Genomic DNA, 14,946 nt, shown 5'->3' on the forward strand with positions numbered 1-14,946 from the left:
CCTTGCGCTTCCTAGGTAAGTGCTCTACCACTGAGCTAAATCCCCAGCCCCCAACATGAACATTCTTTAAGATAAGTTTTTTGTGAAGCAGAAGGAAGAATTTCTGATTACAGCTGATCATATAGGGTTGAGTTTAGCAAGAAGAGGAAATAGGAAGCACTTAACCAATCGTGGAAAGTCAAGCTATAAGACTGAGTAATTTACTGAAATTCTGTAATAAAGGCGGAGGAGTTAGAGGTAGAGGAACCCAGTCTGCTTCCTCTCTCAGAAAGTTCATTAGCTAGCTCGAGCTCTGTACTGTCATCTGGTGTGTATCTCATAGCTAAGGGAAGTCGTGTTCGAAGACAATGAGTTGCCCATGGGAGAGGTATTGAATTATTCATAGGGGCATCCAGAGAATAATCTCAACACCCAAAGTTTCTGCCAGGCTTGATGTCTACGTCATCATTCAGACCCTCGAGAGGCCAGAAAGCATCTCTACCCAGGCCTGGGAGGCTCTATAGCTGCAAGAGCCCAGAAGTAGGAGGGGATTAGAGGGTCAATTTTGAGGGAATACTCACCCAAGGGTAAAAGTCTACTCCTAGTTCAGGGAAAAGGAGTGCCCTAAGGTAGAGATGAGGTATCAAGGGTTGTGGTTCTACTGCAGTCTAGGGAGCATAGCGTTCCTACAGAACGCATCCCAAAGGTCTCAAAACAGTTTGCCACACCAAAAGGACAGATAGAGAAAGCAGTTTCCAGATCCTATTTGGAAAGACTGTTTAGAAACAGAGGGGTTCTGGACTTCAGACTCGGGGGTCTACCTGAGAAGCTGGTAAAGGAAGCAGCATGTCCATGGTAGTAGGTTGGCTGACTAGAAGGTGCACAAGGGCTGCTGGCGAGCTTGAGTTTAGGCAAATCGGGGGAGCAAAGGAAATAGACTCCAAACTTAGCTAGAAGATCCCTTCCCAATAAGGGGACAGAGCATGTTAGGACTACCAAAAAGGAATGGGTGAGCGGTTCACCCCTAAAAATGCAGCTAAACCGTGGGGTTTGGTGAGAAAGGTAAGGTTGCCCCCCTACCCTGACAATAGGGAAACAGAAAAGAGAAGTGGTTCCCCAAAACTCTCTTAGGACTGAGTAAGTGATCCAGTGTCCAAGAGGAAGGAGATGGGCTGCCAACATACCATGATGGTTACTAGGGCCTCCCTGCTGGTGATGGCAGTGGTCAGGCCCAGAGAACTCAGGCCCCTTCTGTCATCCATAGTCAAGCCTAGGAGATCAACTGGAGGGTTACGTGGACGAGATGTCCCCCTGTCCTGCACAACATGAGGGTAATCAACAGCCCAATGTCCCTCTTGATAGCACCTAGAACATGGCCCCTCGGAAGTTAGGGCAAGCTCTTACCCAATGACCTTGTTGACCACAAGCAGGAGCCTGGTGGTCTCTTAGCCTTAGAGGACCAGAAGTCTGGGGCAGTGGCTGAGGCTGGTCAGAGAGCCTTTACCAGCATATGGCACTTTAGTCTGCGAGCCTTCTCATCCTTTCCACCGCACACTTTAAAGGCCAATGCTAAAACCTCTGTTTGTGGAGTTAGGGGTCCCCTTGCTGGCTTTTTAAGTTTTTTTTTTATGTTGGGGTGGCTCTGGGAAAAGAAATCGGTCACCAGAAGTTGCTTACCTTCTGCGTTTTCAGGGTCTACATTACTGTATTGTAATAAAGCCTTGGTAAGGCATTCTAAAAATTGGGATGGGTTTTCCTGTTTTCCCTAAATGATCTTTTGTAGTTTTTCAAAATTCACTGGTTTTAAGAATGCCCTGTAAAGACGGGCCAGGAAACAGGTCATGAATCTCTCTCTGGGTAAAATACCACCTGTGGAATTACAATTCCATCGGGGATCTTGGTCAGGCACTGCCTCAGGTCTAATTGTCTATGATCCATCTGTTTGATGGATCTCGACCACATGTATTCTCCCCTGCTCCCAAACTCACCGGCATTCTTCATAAGTAAATTATTAGTAAGGACCATATATACATCATGGAAAGCCAAGCTCTGAGGTAGAGAAAGCGCACAGAGGTGAGTGGGTCACCACTGACCAGCATCAGCTTGAAGAGGGCGCTCTCCTTAGCCGGCAGCTGCATGCAGGGCATCATGGCCATAGGGAGGCCTGCTGGAAGTGGAACACAGAGAGGGGTCAAAGTGAAGGTAGATAAACGCTTGAACATAAAGGACTTTTTTTTTCCATTTACCAGACTGATGGCAGTAAGGATGAAGATCCCATAAAATTGAGGAATCTAGCCATTATGTGGCCATTTTGAACCATTGTCTAATGTATACTGAGTCCAGACATTACTGCAAAGGTGTATCAGTTTGATGTCCTCAGGTGAGGCGTTAGTTTTAAAGTTTTGAAATTCTCCGAAAGACATCCCAGAGGGGAATCTGGAGGTACGTTCGAAGACATCGAATTACCCATTGGGGGAAGTTATTGAGTTATCCATACTGGCATCCCAGAGGATTAATTCAGTAACAGCACTCTGCCAGACCAGGTGTCTGAGTCATCACTTAGACTCCTGGAGGCCATACACGGCGGGTCCGGGACCCAGTAGAAAATGTTCCTACCCAGACCTAGGAATTTCCAATCAGCTGCAAGAGCCCAGAGTGGGAGGGGACTGAGGAACCACTTTCAAGGGAATCTCCGCTCAATGGTGGAAGCCTTATCTCCTATGTCAGCTAGGAGGTCCCTTTATCCCATAAAGGCTGGCCAGGCCCTATCTGGGTAATCAGGCGTCCTCCTTGCCAACTGGAGGAATAAAATCTACCAATCTGCTGGGGTTTGTGCAGGGAATTTTAGCAGTGGTCTGGTAGCAGGAAAAGTGAAACCATGTGGCTGGTGAGGGCCTGTCTAAGTGACCCACGTGGCAAGAGCTGAAACCACACGGTGAACCACGGAAGGCAGCGGCTCACGCAGAAGTCTGCATGAACACCAGCTGCAGCAGCAACTCACGTGGTGGAAGTCCTGAGTTCCACAGCGGCCAGCAGGTGGTGGTGTTTAATTGAGCAACAGACGCAGCGGATGCAGCAGTGGGACACAACAGCGGGACACGCTGCAGCGATCAAATTTGGGTGCTGCACACAGAGGAGGCGCGAGTCTCCGGCCCTCCCTGCCATAGCCCTGTGCAAGCCAACATGACCCCACCCCGTGCCCAGGAGTCCCGCGGCGGGTGACCAGCCCGCAAACAATGCGGCGCTGCCAGAGCAGCGGTGGCAGCGGGCCGCGGAGGCATGCAGTGGGAAGGGCCTTGGCCCGCCGGGCATGGTCACAGGAAGTCATTTCCCTGTATGGGCCACCAATGTTGGGGTAGAAATTTTGGCTCGTATCCGGACAAACCACACTAAGCCAACATGGTTCCACATGGAAAGGTTTAATGAGAGAAGAGGAATAAAAGAGAGGAGTAAAGGCTGGCCATGAGCACTTGGTGGCAAGGGGGAGGGCAAGAGGGCAAGAGCAAGAGGCAAGAGAAGAGGGAGGGAGGGGCAAGCAGCCCCTTTTATAGTGAGTCAGGCATATCTGGCTGTTTCCAGGTAACTGTGGGTCAGTAACTGTGAGGGTGGAGCTTAGACAGAATGCCAACACCTCCCAGGGACCTAGCAACGGCTTATGTCATCACCTGACACCATTACCTGACACCTCCATGTGCAGGTGGCCTGGTGTATAAAAAAAGACTTCTTGCCACCCCAGTTCTCTTTTTCTCTCTGTTTCCATGTTCCCAGCCAGTCTCTCTCTCTCTCTCTCTCTCTCTCTCTCTCTCGCTCTCGCTCTCGCTCTCGCTCTCGCTCTCGCTCTCTCTCCCTTTCTATCTATTCTTTCTGTCCTCCTCTGTCCCCTCTTTTCTCTTTTCTGCCCTCTTGGCTCCACTCCCATCTGTCTGTTTCTTCCTCATCTGCAGGCCCTCCCTCCCTCCCTTCCTTCCCCTCAAATATACCTCCTTCATACCAGATATGTTACATGTCATGATTTCTGGGGGCGGGGGGGAGCGCACCTTGGCATGGAACCGCAAGATACCCACTGCCCATGCGCCGTATTGTATTTCATAACAACACTAACTACATCTAAATCCTAAGCCGTAACATGAGCTAAGACAGAAAAGACCTAATGGGAGGGGGGTGGGTATACAAGGCTAAAGTGGGACCTCAGTGCATAGAAGGGAAACTGGGAAAAAAGGCAGGAGACAGAAGACCTCCTAATGAGGGAAGAAGAAAAACTAGCCAAAGTCTGCACTTGTATCTGGGGAGGTTCCCAGATATACCACACTGTTAGCTCATTCATAACACAGTCCCTCAACCAGGATGCTTGCCCCACCCCTGTCCCTTCACATGTCCTAGTCCCTCAAATGGTACCTATGGAGCTTTCCCTGGGATAAACACTTAAAATTTTGCACATTTTTCTCCCCATGTTTGTAGCTATGAATTGTTAAGATACAGACACACACACACACACACACACACACACACACACACACACACACACACACCAGCTAATTTTGATATGCCTTAACTAGTGCCCATCAATGAATGAGTATTTCTTTCTTTCTTTTTCTTTTTTTTTCTTCTTTTTTCGGAGCTGGGGACCGAACCCACGGCCTTGTGCTTGCTAGGCAAGCGCTCTACCACTGAGCTAAATCCCCAGCCCCTGAATGAGTATTTCTAAACCTCCCTTCTGCTAGCACACATCCCCCTCCGATATTTCTGGCTTAACACCTTCTAAATTTATATTTTATCTTTGCTGCCCTGTTAACTTCTGGGCAACCTCCTTCCCTCAAAACAGGGCGACTTTCCCTTTATGCCTACATTGCTGGATGATTTCTATCCTGGAACTCTTAAATCTGATCCCTCTCCCTCCCTTGCTTGCCTGCAAAAGTCCCGCCTCTGTCTCCCTGCCCAGCCATTGGCTGTACGGAAATTCTTTTTTTTTTTTTTTTTTTTTTATTAACTTGAGTATTTCTTATATACATTTCGAGTGTTATTCCCTTTCCCGGTTTCCGGGCAAACATCCCCCTCCCCCCTCCCCTTCCTTATGGGTGTTCCCCTCCCAACCCTCCCCCCATTGCCGCCCTCCCCCCATAGACTAGTTCACTGTGGGTTCAGTCTTAGCAGGACCCAGGGCTTCCCCTTCCACTGGTGCTCTTACTAGGATATTCATTGCTACCTATGGGGTCAGAGTCCAGGGTCAGTCCATGTATAGTCTTTAGGTAGTGGCTTAGTCCCTGGAAGCTCTGGTTGCTTGGCATTGTTGTACTTCGGAAATTCTTTATTACCAATCGAAGCCCCTGGGGGCAGGGACCCTCAGCATCTGGAAGCACAGCTTTTGGGACCTGAATTAAGACAAAGCATTAGAACCAACTCCCAATACATGTTGGTTCTTCCTTCATTTTAACTCATTTCATCTTGACTTACAGAAGAAGCGATTATCTATTAATCTCCAATTGCACTTGTGGCCACTCAACATAATACATTGTAGCCTATGTGAGAGTAAGAAGGGCTGTTGAATAGACTTCAAAGTGACTAGCCACCTCAAAGGAAGGCAAGCATTGAAAGTAAAGATACATAGAAACCAATAGAAGAGGGAAACCAAATCACAGTAAACGTTAGTCATAAAGATGCAAACATTAGCTATAGCCTTAGTATAAGGGCATTTGGAGAGGAAAAGACTTTGCAACAGACTAACTAAGTGGCCAGCTCTAGCCAGGTGTAGTGATATATGCCTATAATTGCAGCACAGAAGAGGCAAAGGCCAGCTTCAGCTACACAACCAGTTCAAAGCAAGCCTGGGTTCCATGAGACTCCTATCTTTAAAACAAACAAACAGAAAGGCTCTTTTCTCCTCCTTGGAACGTGGCTGGTACATGAGGTCAGATGAAGGGGGAGCTATACATGAAGAGTGGAGCTGAGGGAACTCTCCTGGCCAGACCTCGTTCTCCGTCTTGCCCTTTCCCCTCCCTGATGAGCTCACTCAAATCCCCAGCATCTTAAAGCTCTGGCATACAATGCCAAGTATAAAAGACCAGAGGCAAACGTTCTTTAAGGCACCTCAGCCAATTGTCCTGGGTCTGAATCCTAACAATTTTCCCATTTAAGTCTTTCTATAATAACTAAATTGTGACCAATAGGTCCATAAAAATCAAAGCATGCTTTCAATAGAACGATACCCATTACTAATCTACAGAGATGTTCAACCAAGTACCCTCTAGTGGAAAGTGCGGGTGATATAGGATGATCCCTCTACAAACACAAGGCTTCATCAGACTCAACTAAGTGAATGAATAGTTGTGATTTGTGCTCCCCAAAGAATGGAAAATTAAACTTATTTAAGATATTTTTAACCTAAAAGAAATTCCATAAACTAAGTAGCCCACAAGAGAAAAGCTTAGCTGGGCCTCCTTGGAAAGTGACTACAGACATGAAGACTGCCTATGTGGCCTGGGCTATGTCAACAGAAAGCAGTCTCTTCTAAAACCCGGTGAGGAGAAATGATTGAGCTAGAGTTCCTTCCAAATCTTATACCTATTCTTCCGTTTGACTTTTTCCTGAATTTCCCATGACTTGCATAATTTTCTCAAGAATAGTGATAATCTCTACTGGGTATAAGAAGCTTTGAAAACAAAAACAAACAGAAAAAAAAAAAAAAAACCCCTATGAGTGATTAGAAATATGGGCTCTGACACTGAAGTACCTAAATCTAAAACCTAGTTTCTAGTGACCTTTGAGAAAGTAACTGTGCCTTGGGTTGCTCATCTGTAAAATGGAAATAGTTAAAAGTACCTACCTTAGCAAAGTCGTTGTGACCATTAAGTGAGGTGTGACTATAAGAATATGCCAGAAAACAGTAAAGTCCTAGGTCCTTTTAATTCCGTCCTTGTAACTAAGGCTATTTTGCTTCAGGCCCCATCTATTCCTTCTGCACACACACTCTACTGACCCATCTCCTCAAAGAGACAGGAGAGGGGCTATATCTAAAAAATAATCAGAGATCTTGCAAGGCAAGGATTTTGTAACAATTCACCGAGGGCTTATTTTGCAGGAATGTGTATTGTTGTCAATACCACAGCCCTGTAAAAGCAGAAATGAATTCTTCTAGCTTGCATTAAGACGAAGGGGTTAAATGTGTTGGCAGAGTCAGGAAGCCAGGAAGACAGGAATTGAATGTGAGATTGTGTGCCGCTGTACCCTGACACGCACAGCCTCCATTTACCTGCTATGGGTCCCCAACACCTGACACTTGGCCTCAGACACGGCACATATCTGACAATTTTGCATAACAGATAAATCACCAAACATCTGCTAAGTGAATGCTTGCATGGACTATTATCTTAAAGCCTCTGACTTTAAGACAACGTCTCTGTCGGCAATGCCCATCAAACTAAAGAAGTTTGTATAGGTCTGACGGAAGCTGGAAGAAGTAACGTTCAGATCAAATGAGGGATTGTTGTCATGTATGTTTCTGGTAAGCTTTGACAAAATGAGGGGGAACAGTGTGCGTTCCTACCATTAGCATCAGAAGAATAACAGGAACAGAAGAGGTAAGAATTTGGAGGATTGCACTCCGGTTCTAAATGCTTGCGAGTATAAGAAGCCTGTGCAATTTTTCAAAATATATTAAAGTGTTCAGATGTTTTGATAAGTAATAGTTAGTAGAAGTCTTGACCTCTAACCCCAGAAAGCAAAATAAAGGGCAGAGTATTATCTAGCGGCTTCAGACCTTGAGAGGTTTACTTCAAGAATACGTGAAGAAATTCTTGATGGTAGTGAACTTTTGCTAGCTGACGGTCCAGTCCATTCTGAACAGCCTTAGAGGAGTCTCTGGGTATAGGTGGGTCAACTCTCTGACCTAAACATGGCCATGACTGAAAATGAGAAATTGAGACACTTTCTTCTTATAAGTCATGGTCAAGACTATTTCTTAAGTATGCACCAGTCTTCACCCTTCCATTTTTGTTTATCTCCAAGTTTGATGTTATTACAGATGTCAAGCCACCTCTAACTTACTATGCCCAAATTGAACTGAGTCCTTTGCAACCACCCCACCTTTCTCTCCTTTTTCCCCCATGCTAGGTAATGGTGCATGCAGCATAAAAACTAACCTTGATTCAGTACGTCATGTGCCACTCCTTGTGCTTTTTTTGCACATAACCCACTTAAAGCTCTTGAGAAACAACACCCGTCTACTTCCTTAAAAAGATAGATCCCATGCCATGGATTAAGAAGCTGGGAGTCACAGAAAGGCTAAAACACCCACTTAACTGAGTAGGAAAAATCTCCACCCTTCCTTCTTCCTGCCACCACAGATCCCCCTTCTATCTAATTGGTTACTGGATTTTGTCAATCCCAACTCCTCTATGTGGCTCCTCTCAAGCCCACCCCCTCAATCTACCTAATTCTCAAGCATAGTTCCCCTGCAAGCCTGCTGACCTCATCATGTGCTACCTGAACTGTCACACATAAAAAGCTATAACTTAATTGCCTCTTTCCTTTCTAGGATTTTCTCCCTAAAAACGTAGAGTCCTACTGTTGCCTGGTTCCAATCACACAGAATTATCATGGATCTATGAACTGCCAAATCATTTCCATAACCTCCCTGGAACGCGTGCTCACACATGTACATGCACAACACACACACACAAACACTCTTTGGCCCATACCAAGTCTGTCTTTAGAGTCAGACTAAGTATCTTCTTTGTTATCTCTCACAAATTCCCCAACCAAAGCTAATTACATATCACTGTATTTTTACTTGTACATCACTTCGTACCTAAGTGCATAGTAGCAACAATGACCACATCCTGTGGTGATTACATAGCAGTTCTATGTTCTCAATAGTCTCTCTGACTAGTGAGAGAATTGCTTATGTGACCATGTCTTACCCCATTTTTTCAGTTCTCCAGGCCTAGTCAATGTTAAATCCTCGAAATGTTTTTCATGAGATTAGTTCATTATGAACAAGAAGATTATGCAATCCATCTCAGAAGTTTGTAACACACTGTCGTGTCTTCTCTCGGGTCATCTTTTATTTTATACATTTGTAAATCACCTTATCTATCAATTTTATTTTGTAAGTATTTAAGACATTGGGCTTCAGGTTTCACTTTATCAGGTAAACATAATGAATATTGTTTTATAAAGCAACTTTGTAGGGGGTGGTTTTGATGCTTTGATTGGGGAATCTGTGTGTGAACACTGAAGGTCCTATTCCCCAACTGGTTCTTGATAGATCAATGAACATGTTTGTAGACAATAGCTGGACAGAAGAGGTAGGACTTCCAGGTTCCCGAAGGCAGGCTAGGAGATTCACCATGCTTTGGAGAGAGAGAGAGAGCCACAAGCCATGTGAGATCTTGGGTGGAGTGGCCATTGATTGCTTCCCTGACTGGGCCTGGGGTAACAGGCTGAAGATTAGAAATGCAACTAAGCTGAGGGCAGATTTAGGGTGCTGAACAAGGAGAAGATAACCAGGCAACTAAGTTGAGGGAGGATTTAGAGGTGTTGAGCTGGTAGTGAAGGTAAGGACACATTAGCCATGGGAGTCTTAGAAGTGCCCAGTAATTGTGCTAAAAAGCATATTAAAAATACGCTAGTGAGTGTGTGTGTGTGTGTGTGTGTGTGTGTGTGTGTGTGTGTGTCTTTCATCCACGGATCCAAGGGAACCAGGACAGTGGCTGGTAGCATGGTCTGCCCAGAGCTTAAATCAGGATAGTAGAAAATACACGTTACACATCTTTTTATTTGTCTGTTAAAAAAAAAGAAAGAAAGAAAGAAAAAAGAAAAGAAAAGAAAAAGAAAAAGAAACGAACTAGCTGAAACATCCAATATAATACAAAACCTGTGAAGCCTGAAACCCCAAAACACTTAGAATCTGAGACTATGGAACTAGACAATTGTCACATTTGTCATCCACAATACAACTTGAAAAAAAGAAACTAAGGTACTGAGATTTTAGACAAAGACAATGAGGCTGTGATATCCACAATACCTTCAGGACCTGAAGATGTACTGTGAAACTCTGAACAGGAAGTGGCTTTCTCCCTGTCTTTCTCTTTTATTTTTGTATCCATTACATTTTATTTATTATATAAGGGAGGCACACAAATACCACAGTTCATATAGAAATCATGGGAGTCAGTTCTCTGCCTCTACCATATGGGCCCCCAGGGATCAAACTTAAGTCCTCAGGCTGACAGCAAATGGCTTTCCCAACTGAGCCATCTTGTCAGCGTATAGCTCTTGGATCTATTTGCCTTGGCTGATTTTGCTCTACATACTGTAGTGATAGTTCTAGAATTTTGATGTCTTTTTTAAAAACACAGAACTATTAAAAGAGGGCTAGAGAGATGGCTCAGCGGTTAAGAGCACTGACTGCTCTTCCAGAGGTCCTGAGTTCAATTCCCAGCAACCACATGTATGGTGGCTCATAAACCATCTGTAATGGGATCCAATGCCCTCTTCTGGTGTGTCTGAAGACAGTGACAGTGTACTCACATAAATAGAATAAATAAATAATTTTTTTTTAAAAAAAGAACTATTAAAAGAGTATGTTTTCATTTTAATCCCAAGTGTGGGGATGTGGGGCTGCTTTGCAGCATCTGACTATGATTTGCCTCAGGCTCTAGCTGAGGCGTGATTTTGTCAGCTGCAGAATTTTTTCAGAGGGTATATAAATGCTAGGGCTCCAAGAGGCATATTTGGTGTTTGTTGGCCATTCAGGGGGCAAATTGTGATTTGATAGTAGTCATGTTCAAAGAAGAAACAAGAAGAAAGAAATTAGATTCAGGGTGGGAACGAAAAGAACCCACAAAGTAAGCAAAGAAACAAGAGGAAAGAATTTAGATTCACAGATCTCTCTCCTCTTTCCTCTCCCCTCTCCCCTCTTCCCTCTCCCCTCTCCTCCCCTCTCCTCCCCTCTGCCCTCTCTCCTCTCCCTCTCCCCTCTCCCCTCTCTCCTTATTTCTCTCCTATCTAATGATAGGGGTAAAACCAGTGGGATATAGGATGGGAAAAAAGAAAAACACACGAAGTAGCAAAGGCCAGCTATAACATACATTCACCGAAATAGATCAACTCAGTGAGTATACTTATATACTGTCCAAGGGTAGTGTGACTTCCTGAGGAGATATATAAAAACATCCATTTCTACCAGATAGTGCACTGATGATGATGATGATGATGATGTGATGATGATGATAAACTACTTCATCCAAGTTTATCTTGGTGAGGCAATGAATTCTTGGAATTACTTTCAAGTACACAGGTGTAAATTTAATTTTTTTCAAAGCTTACTTTTAATGATGATTCTTAAACATTTTAACCTCCCTTCTAGCCCACCACCCACCCACTAGTGGAAAAGGAAGGATATTGGAGAAATGGATCTTTGAAGCAACTCCCATCTGTGTTGTCTGGAAACCAGCAGTTCACAGGTTAGCAGCAGCAGCTCCACTCACTCGCAAACACCTCACGGATACACCAGCAGCCCGGCTTGGTAGATTCAGGATAGCAAACACCAATCAGCAGTGATGGCATTACCTAGCAGAGACAGCCAGGCCTCAGCCAAATTGGCACAAGTCAGCAGGAGGGACCAGGAGGGAAGCCAGAAAACGTTCTCAGCTGTGCCTCTCTAAGCAAAACAAAGATTAGAGAAGACTCGAGACCCACAAGCACTGCACGGCCCGCTCTATAAACAAGCCAAACTCAGCTTCTGTCACTGTCTGTTGAGTTCTATTTATACTCCTTCCAAACATCGTGGGTCCTCCATGGGTCTTGCCTCAGCTGACAGCACTCTGCCAATCAGTCCAAGTCTGGAGACAAAAAGCCAGAACCTTTTTGGTGTGTTCCTCTCTGTGGAGTCCCAACAAATAGAGCTCAACTACACAATGTAAGGCAGACCAATACATGCATGTCATTAACGAAGAATCCTTCATCCCATGTCCTTTCACCTGTTTGCTTTAGCAGAACATCCTTTACCGGTGTCTGCTTCAGCAAAATGTTCCCTCACAAGTCCTCCTTAGCCTTTCACCTGCTTTTACTTCAGTGAAACATTCCTGCTTTAGCAGGACATCATTTCACTTGTGCCTGCTTCAAGAAAAGACTCCTTCAGCTGTGTGCCCCAACAAAACACCATCCAACACAACTGACTTTCCAAAGAACCCTAAAGTTTCCACTTCACACAGGCGATGGATTGCTTACAGTGACATAGGTGACTCAGAGGCAGATGGCTGTGTCACTGAAAAGCCCACTCAGACACGACTGATAACTCATGAAGGCTGCATCATTGAAGTCCCCTGAACAAATTGCAGAAGGCTCCACTGAAAACTCTTCTCTCCTGCCTCAATTGTTTGCTGCTTATATAAATATGGTGATGAGTGTCCTGGGTCTTACGAGGTTTTATGAGCTTCCTAACCCTTGTAAGTTATGTGATCTTGATGAGTTTCCTTAATCTCCTCAGCCTCCCTCATTCCTTGAGGAATGTTTGAATTTGTTGGAAACCGCAATGCAACAACTGCTAACACTCATATTTGTTTAACCCAACAACTTTGTGTTCCTAGAGGTGTTTTTTCCTACCCACTCAGGGTACATTCCTCCAAGCTTCTCAACTTCTATTTTTATGGTTCTTCCAGACACTTTCCCAAATCTGTAAGACACACAAAGTTTACCATTGCATAATAAAACCTTTTACAGAAGAGAGGGCAGGGCCTCTAAAGGTCCACTGCTGCCTCTTCTAAGCAAATGCTAATTGGTCTTGAAATTCAACCTAAAGGGATATGTTTAAAGTTAGTGAAACAGCATGAAAAATATCCCATCACTTCTGGTAACTGTTTTTTCAAAATGCAATTTAGTGACATGGATGGGGGTACCACCTTATTTGGATTTTTATGGTCACTGGTTATTATAATGCATATGTCATTCAGTATGCTCATCCACATCTCTCCAGCCCTGATAGATCCGTGGGGCTGCTCTGTGATGCCCTGCCCTGAACAGGGGAAAGCAGGCCCAAGCTGTGATTCATCACACACATGACTTGAACCAGCTCCCTCAACCAGACAGGTTTCTCACTGTTTCCTTGGCCACCACCTCCAAAATCACCCCTGATTTCTGAAACAACTCTGTCATGAACAATCTCTATTCTCAGTACCCTTTCCTCTAGGGGAAGAACGTACACAGGAGGCTGGGGAATAAACACCAGTCCTAGCACAAACTTTTCCACTGTTACTGTCCTGTCAATCACTCCTTCTCTCACCCCTCCTGTGAACTGTCACCCAGGCTTTAAGCACAGAATTCGTCTACATTTGCTCTGGGACAATAAGCCTCATTACCTGCTTTCTTCTCTCCTTTTAAAATTACATTTACTTATTTGTTTGTTTCTTTCCTTCTTTGGGGGTGGGTAGTTGCTGTGACACTGTGTGCATGTGCAGGCCAGCAGTCATTTCTGTCCTTCTACTATGTGGGTACCAGGAATAGGACTCGGGTCATCAAGTGTGGCAACAAGCATCGCTACCCACTGGACCATCTCACCAGCCCAGGTTTCCCTTTTTCTAATCTCTTCCTAAATCTAGCACCATTACGGACACAATTTGTATTCAGGTTCATTATGGTCTATCAAAGTTTGTGAAGATCATGATGCAATGTCAGACTCAGGAAAACCACTTGGCCTGTGCCAGTCCCAGAATGCCTGCTGAGTCAATGTTTTTATCTCTCCTGGGACCAGAGTCTCATCTTGCCTGCCAACCCAGGCATCAAACACCTTGTCTTACACACTCAGTTCTCTTGACAATGTCTGCCACTCCTTTGTCTTCTAGTCATGGAGACCTCAGCTAGTGGTAGTAAGGCATTGCTAATCATTCATAGAAGCCAGTTCATCGGGGATGGTTTCCCTTACGTTGCCTCAAGCTATGCGGCCTATGTCTGAGAGAGAGAGAGAGAGAGAGAGAGAGAGAGAGAGAGAGAGAGAGAGAGCTTCCACAAGGTCGAGCTCATCCCATCTGCCTCCCCTCAGGTCCCATGGCCTCCCGAGCCAGGTTCGAGACGTTCTTCTGTTGCTTATTTAAAAGTCCCTCCCACTTGAGGCAGTTTAGGGGCAAACTATCCCCTGACTAGCATAGCTTCCTATGCTAAGAAATTACTAAGGCCTTTATCTCTGTAATGAATCACTTTTTTTTTCCTTCTTATGTATTAATCGTCAGGCCTGAGGGCTATCTTCTATCATTTCCACCTCATCTCCTCACTCCTCACTGTCTGATTCTTCTCGGGGGCCAAGACTTTTGGGTTCCAGGAATGGCTCTCTAGCAGAGGACTGATGAACTCTTTTTTCACCAACTAAAAGAAAGGAGGAGGAGGAGGAGGAGGAAGGGAGGAGGAAGAGGAGGAAGAGGAAGAGGAAGAGGAGGAGGAGGAAGAGGAGGAAGAGGAGGAGGAAGAGGAAGAGGAAGAAGAGGAGGAGAAGTCACCATCCTCATTTTCTCTTCTCCTGCCAACCCAGAAGGCGATATGGAGAATAGCATCTCTGTGTCTCTTCTATGGTAATTCCTCCCTCCTGCTGGCAATTCCTTCTGGGCAGAAATTTCGGCCTCAGTTACATCTCTCATGGCATCCGGAGGAGACCAAGAAACTATGTATTTCCATGACCTGCCCTTAATCACATGCCATATTGCCACCTTCAGAAATTACAGCAGATTCTCTAGTCCATCAGCCTCTGTGAGGGTATTCCTGTATTGGAGTGACAGGTCACATTCATAAAAGGGACATGCAGCCATATACCATAGAGGAAGAAGACAGCCGCCCTGGGTTTCCCCTCAGAGACGTGCAGCTTCAGCGGCACGTCTTATTCGTATCAGACACATGACTGCCGCTCCAGCAAGAAGGCACAAGGTCCCATATCACCGCAACAGAGTAACCGTCTGAGGATTGCCACATCAACGCTCCACCTTC

At 45.1% G+C, this 14,946-nt stretch overlaps 1 long non-coding RNA gene across 29 annotated transcripts in view; it reads right to left on the reverse strand.

Moving 5' to 3' along the window:
- The window catches only part of LOC103692288 (uncharacterized), a 140,921-nt gene that overhangs the window by 125,560 nt on the left and 415 nt on the right, over positions 1 to 14,946 (reverse strand). For 25 of the 29 annotated variants that reach the window (XR_015636168.1, XR_015636163.1, XR_015636162.1 and 22 more), the window contains exon 2: positions 1,968 to 2,146. This is a non-coding gene — a long non-coding RNA (uncharacterized LOC103692288). The remainder of the gene's footprint in view (positions 1 to 1,967; positions 2,147 to 14,946) is intronic. The other 4 variants (XR_015636180.1, XR_015636181.1, XR_015636183.1 and 1 more) reach the window with 1 other exon arrangement.

Source organism: Rattus norvegicus, chromosome 13 (genome assembly GCF_021556685.1).
Source record: "Rattus norvegicus strain SHRSP/BbbUtx chromosome 13, alternate assembly SHRSP_T2T, whole genome shotgun sequence".
Taxonomy (NCBI): Eukaryota; Metazoa; Chordata; class Mammalia; order Rodentia; family Muridae; genus Rattus; species Rattus norvegicus.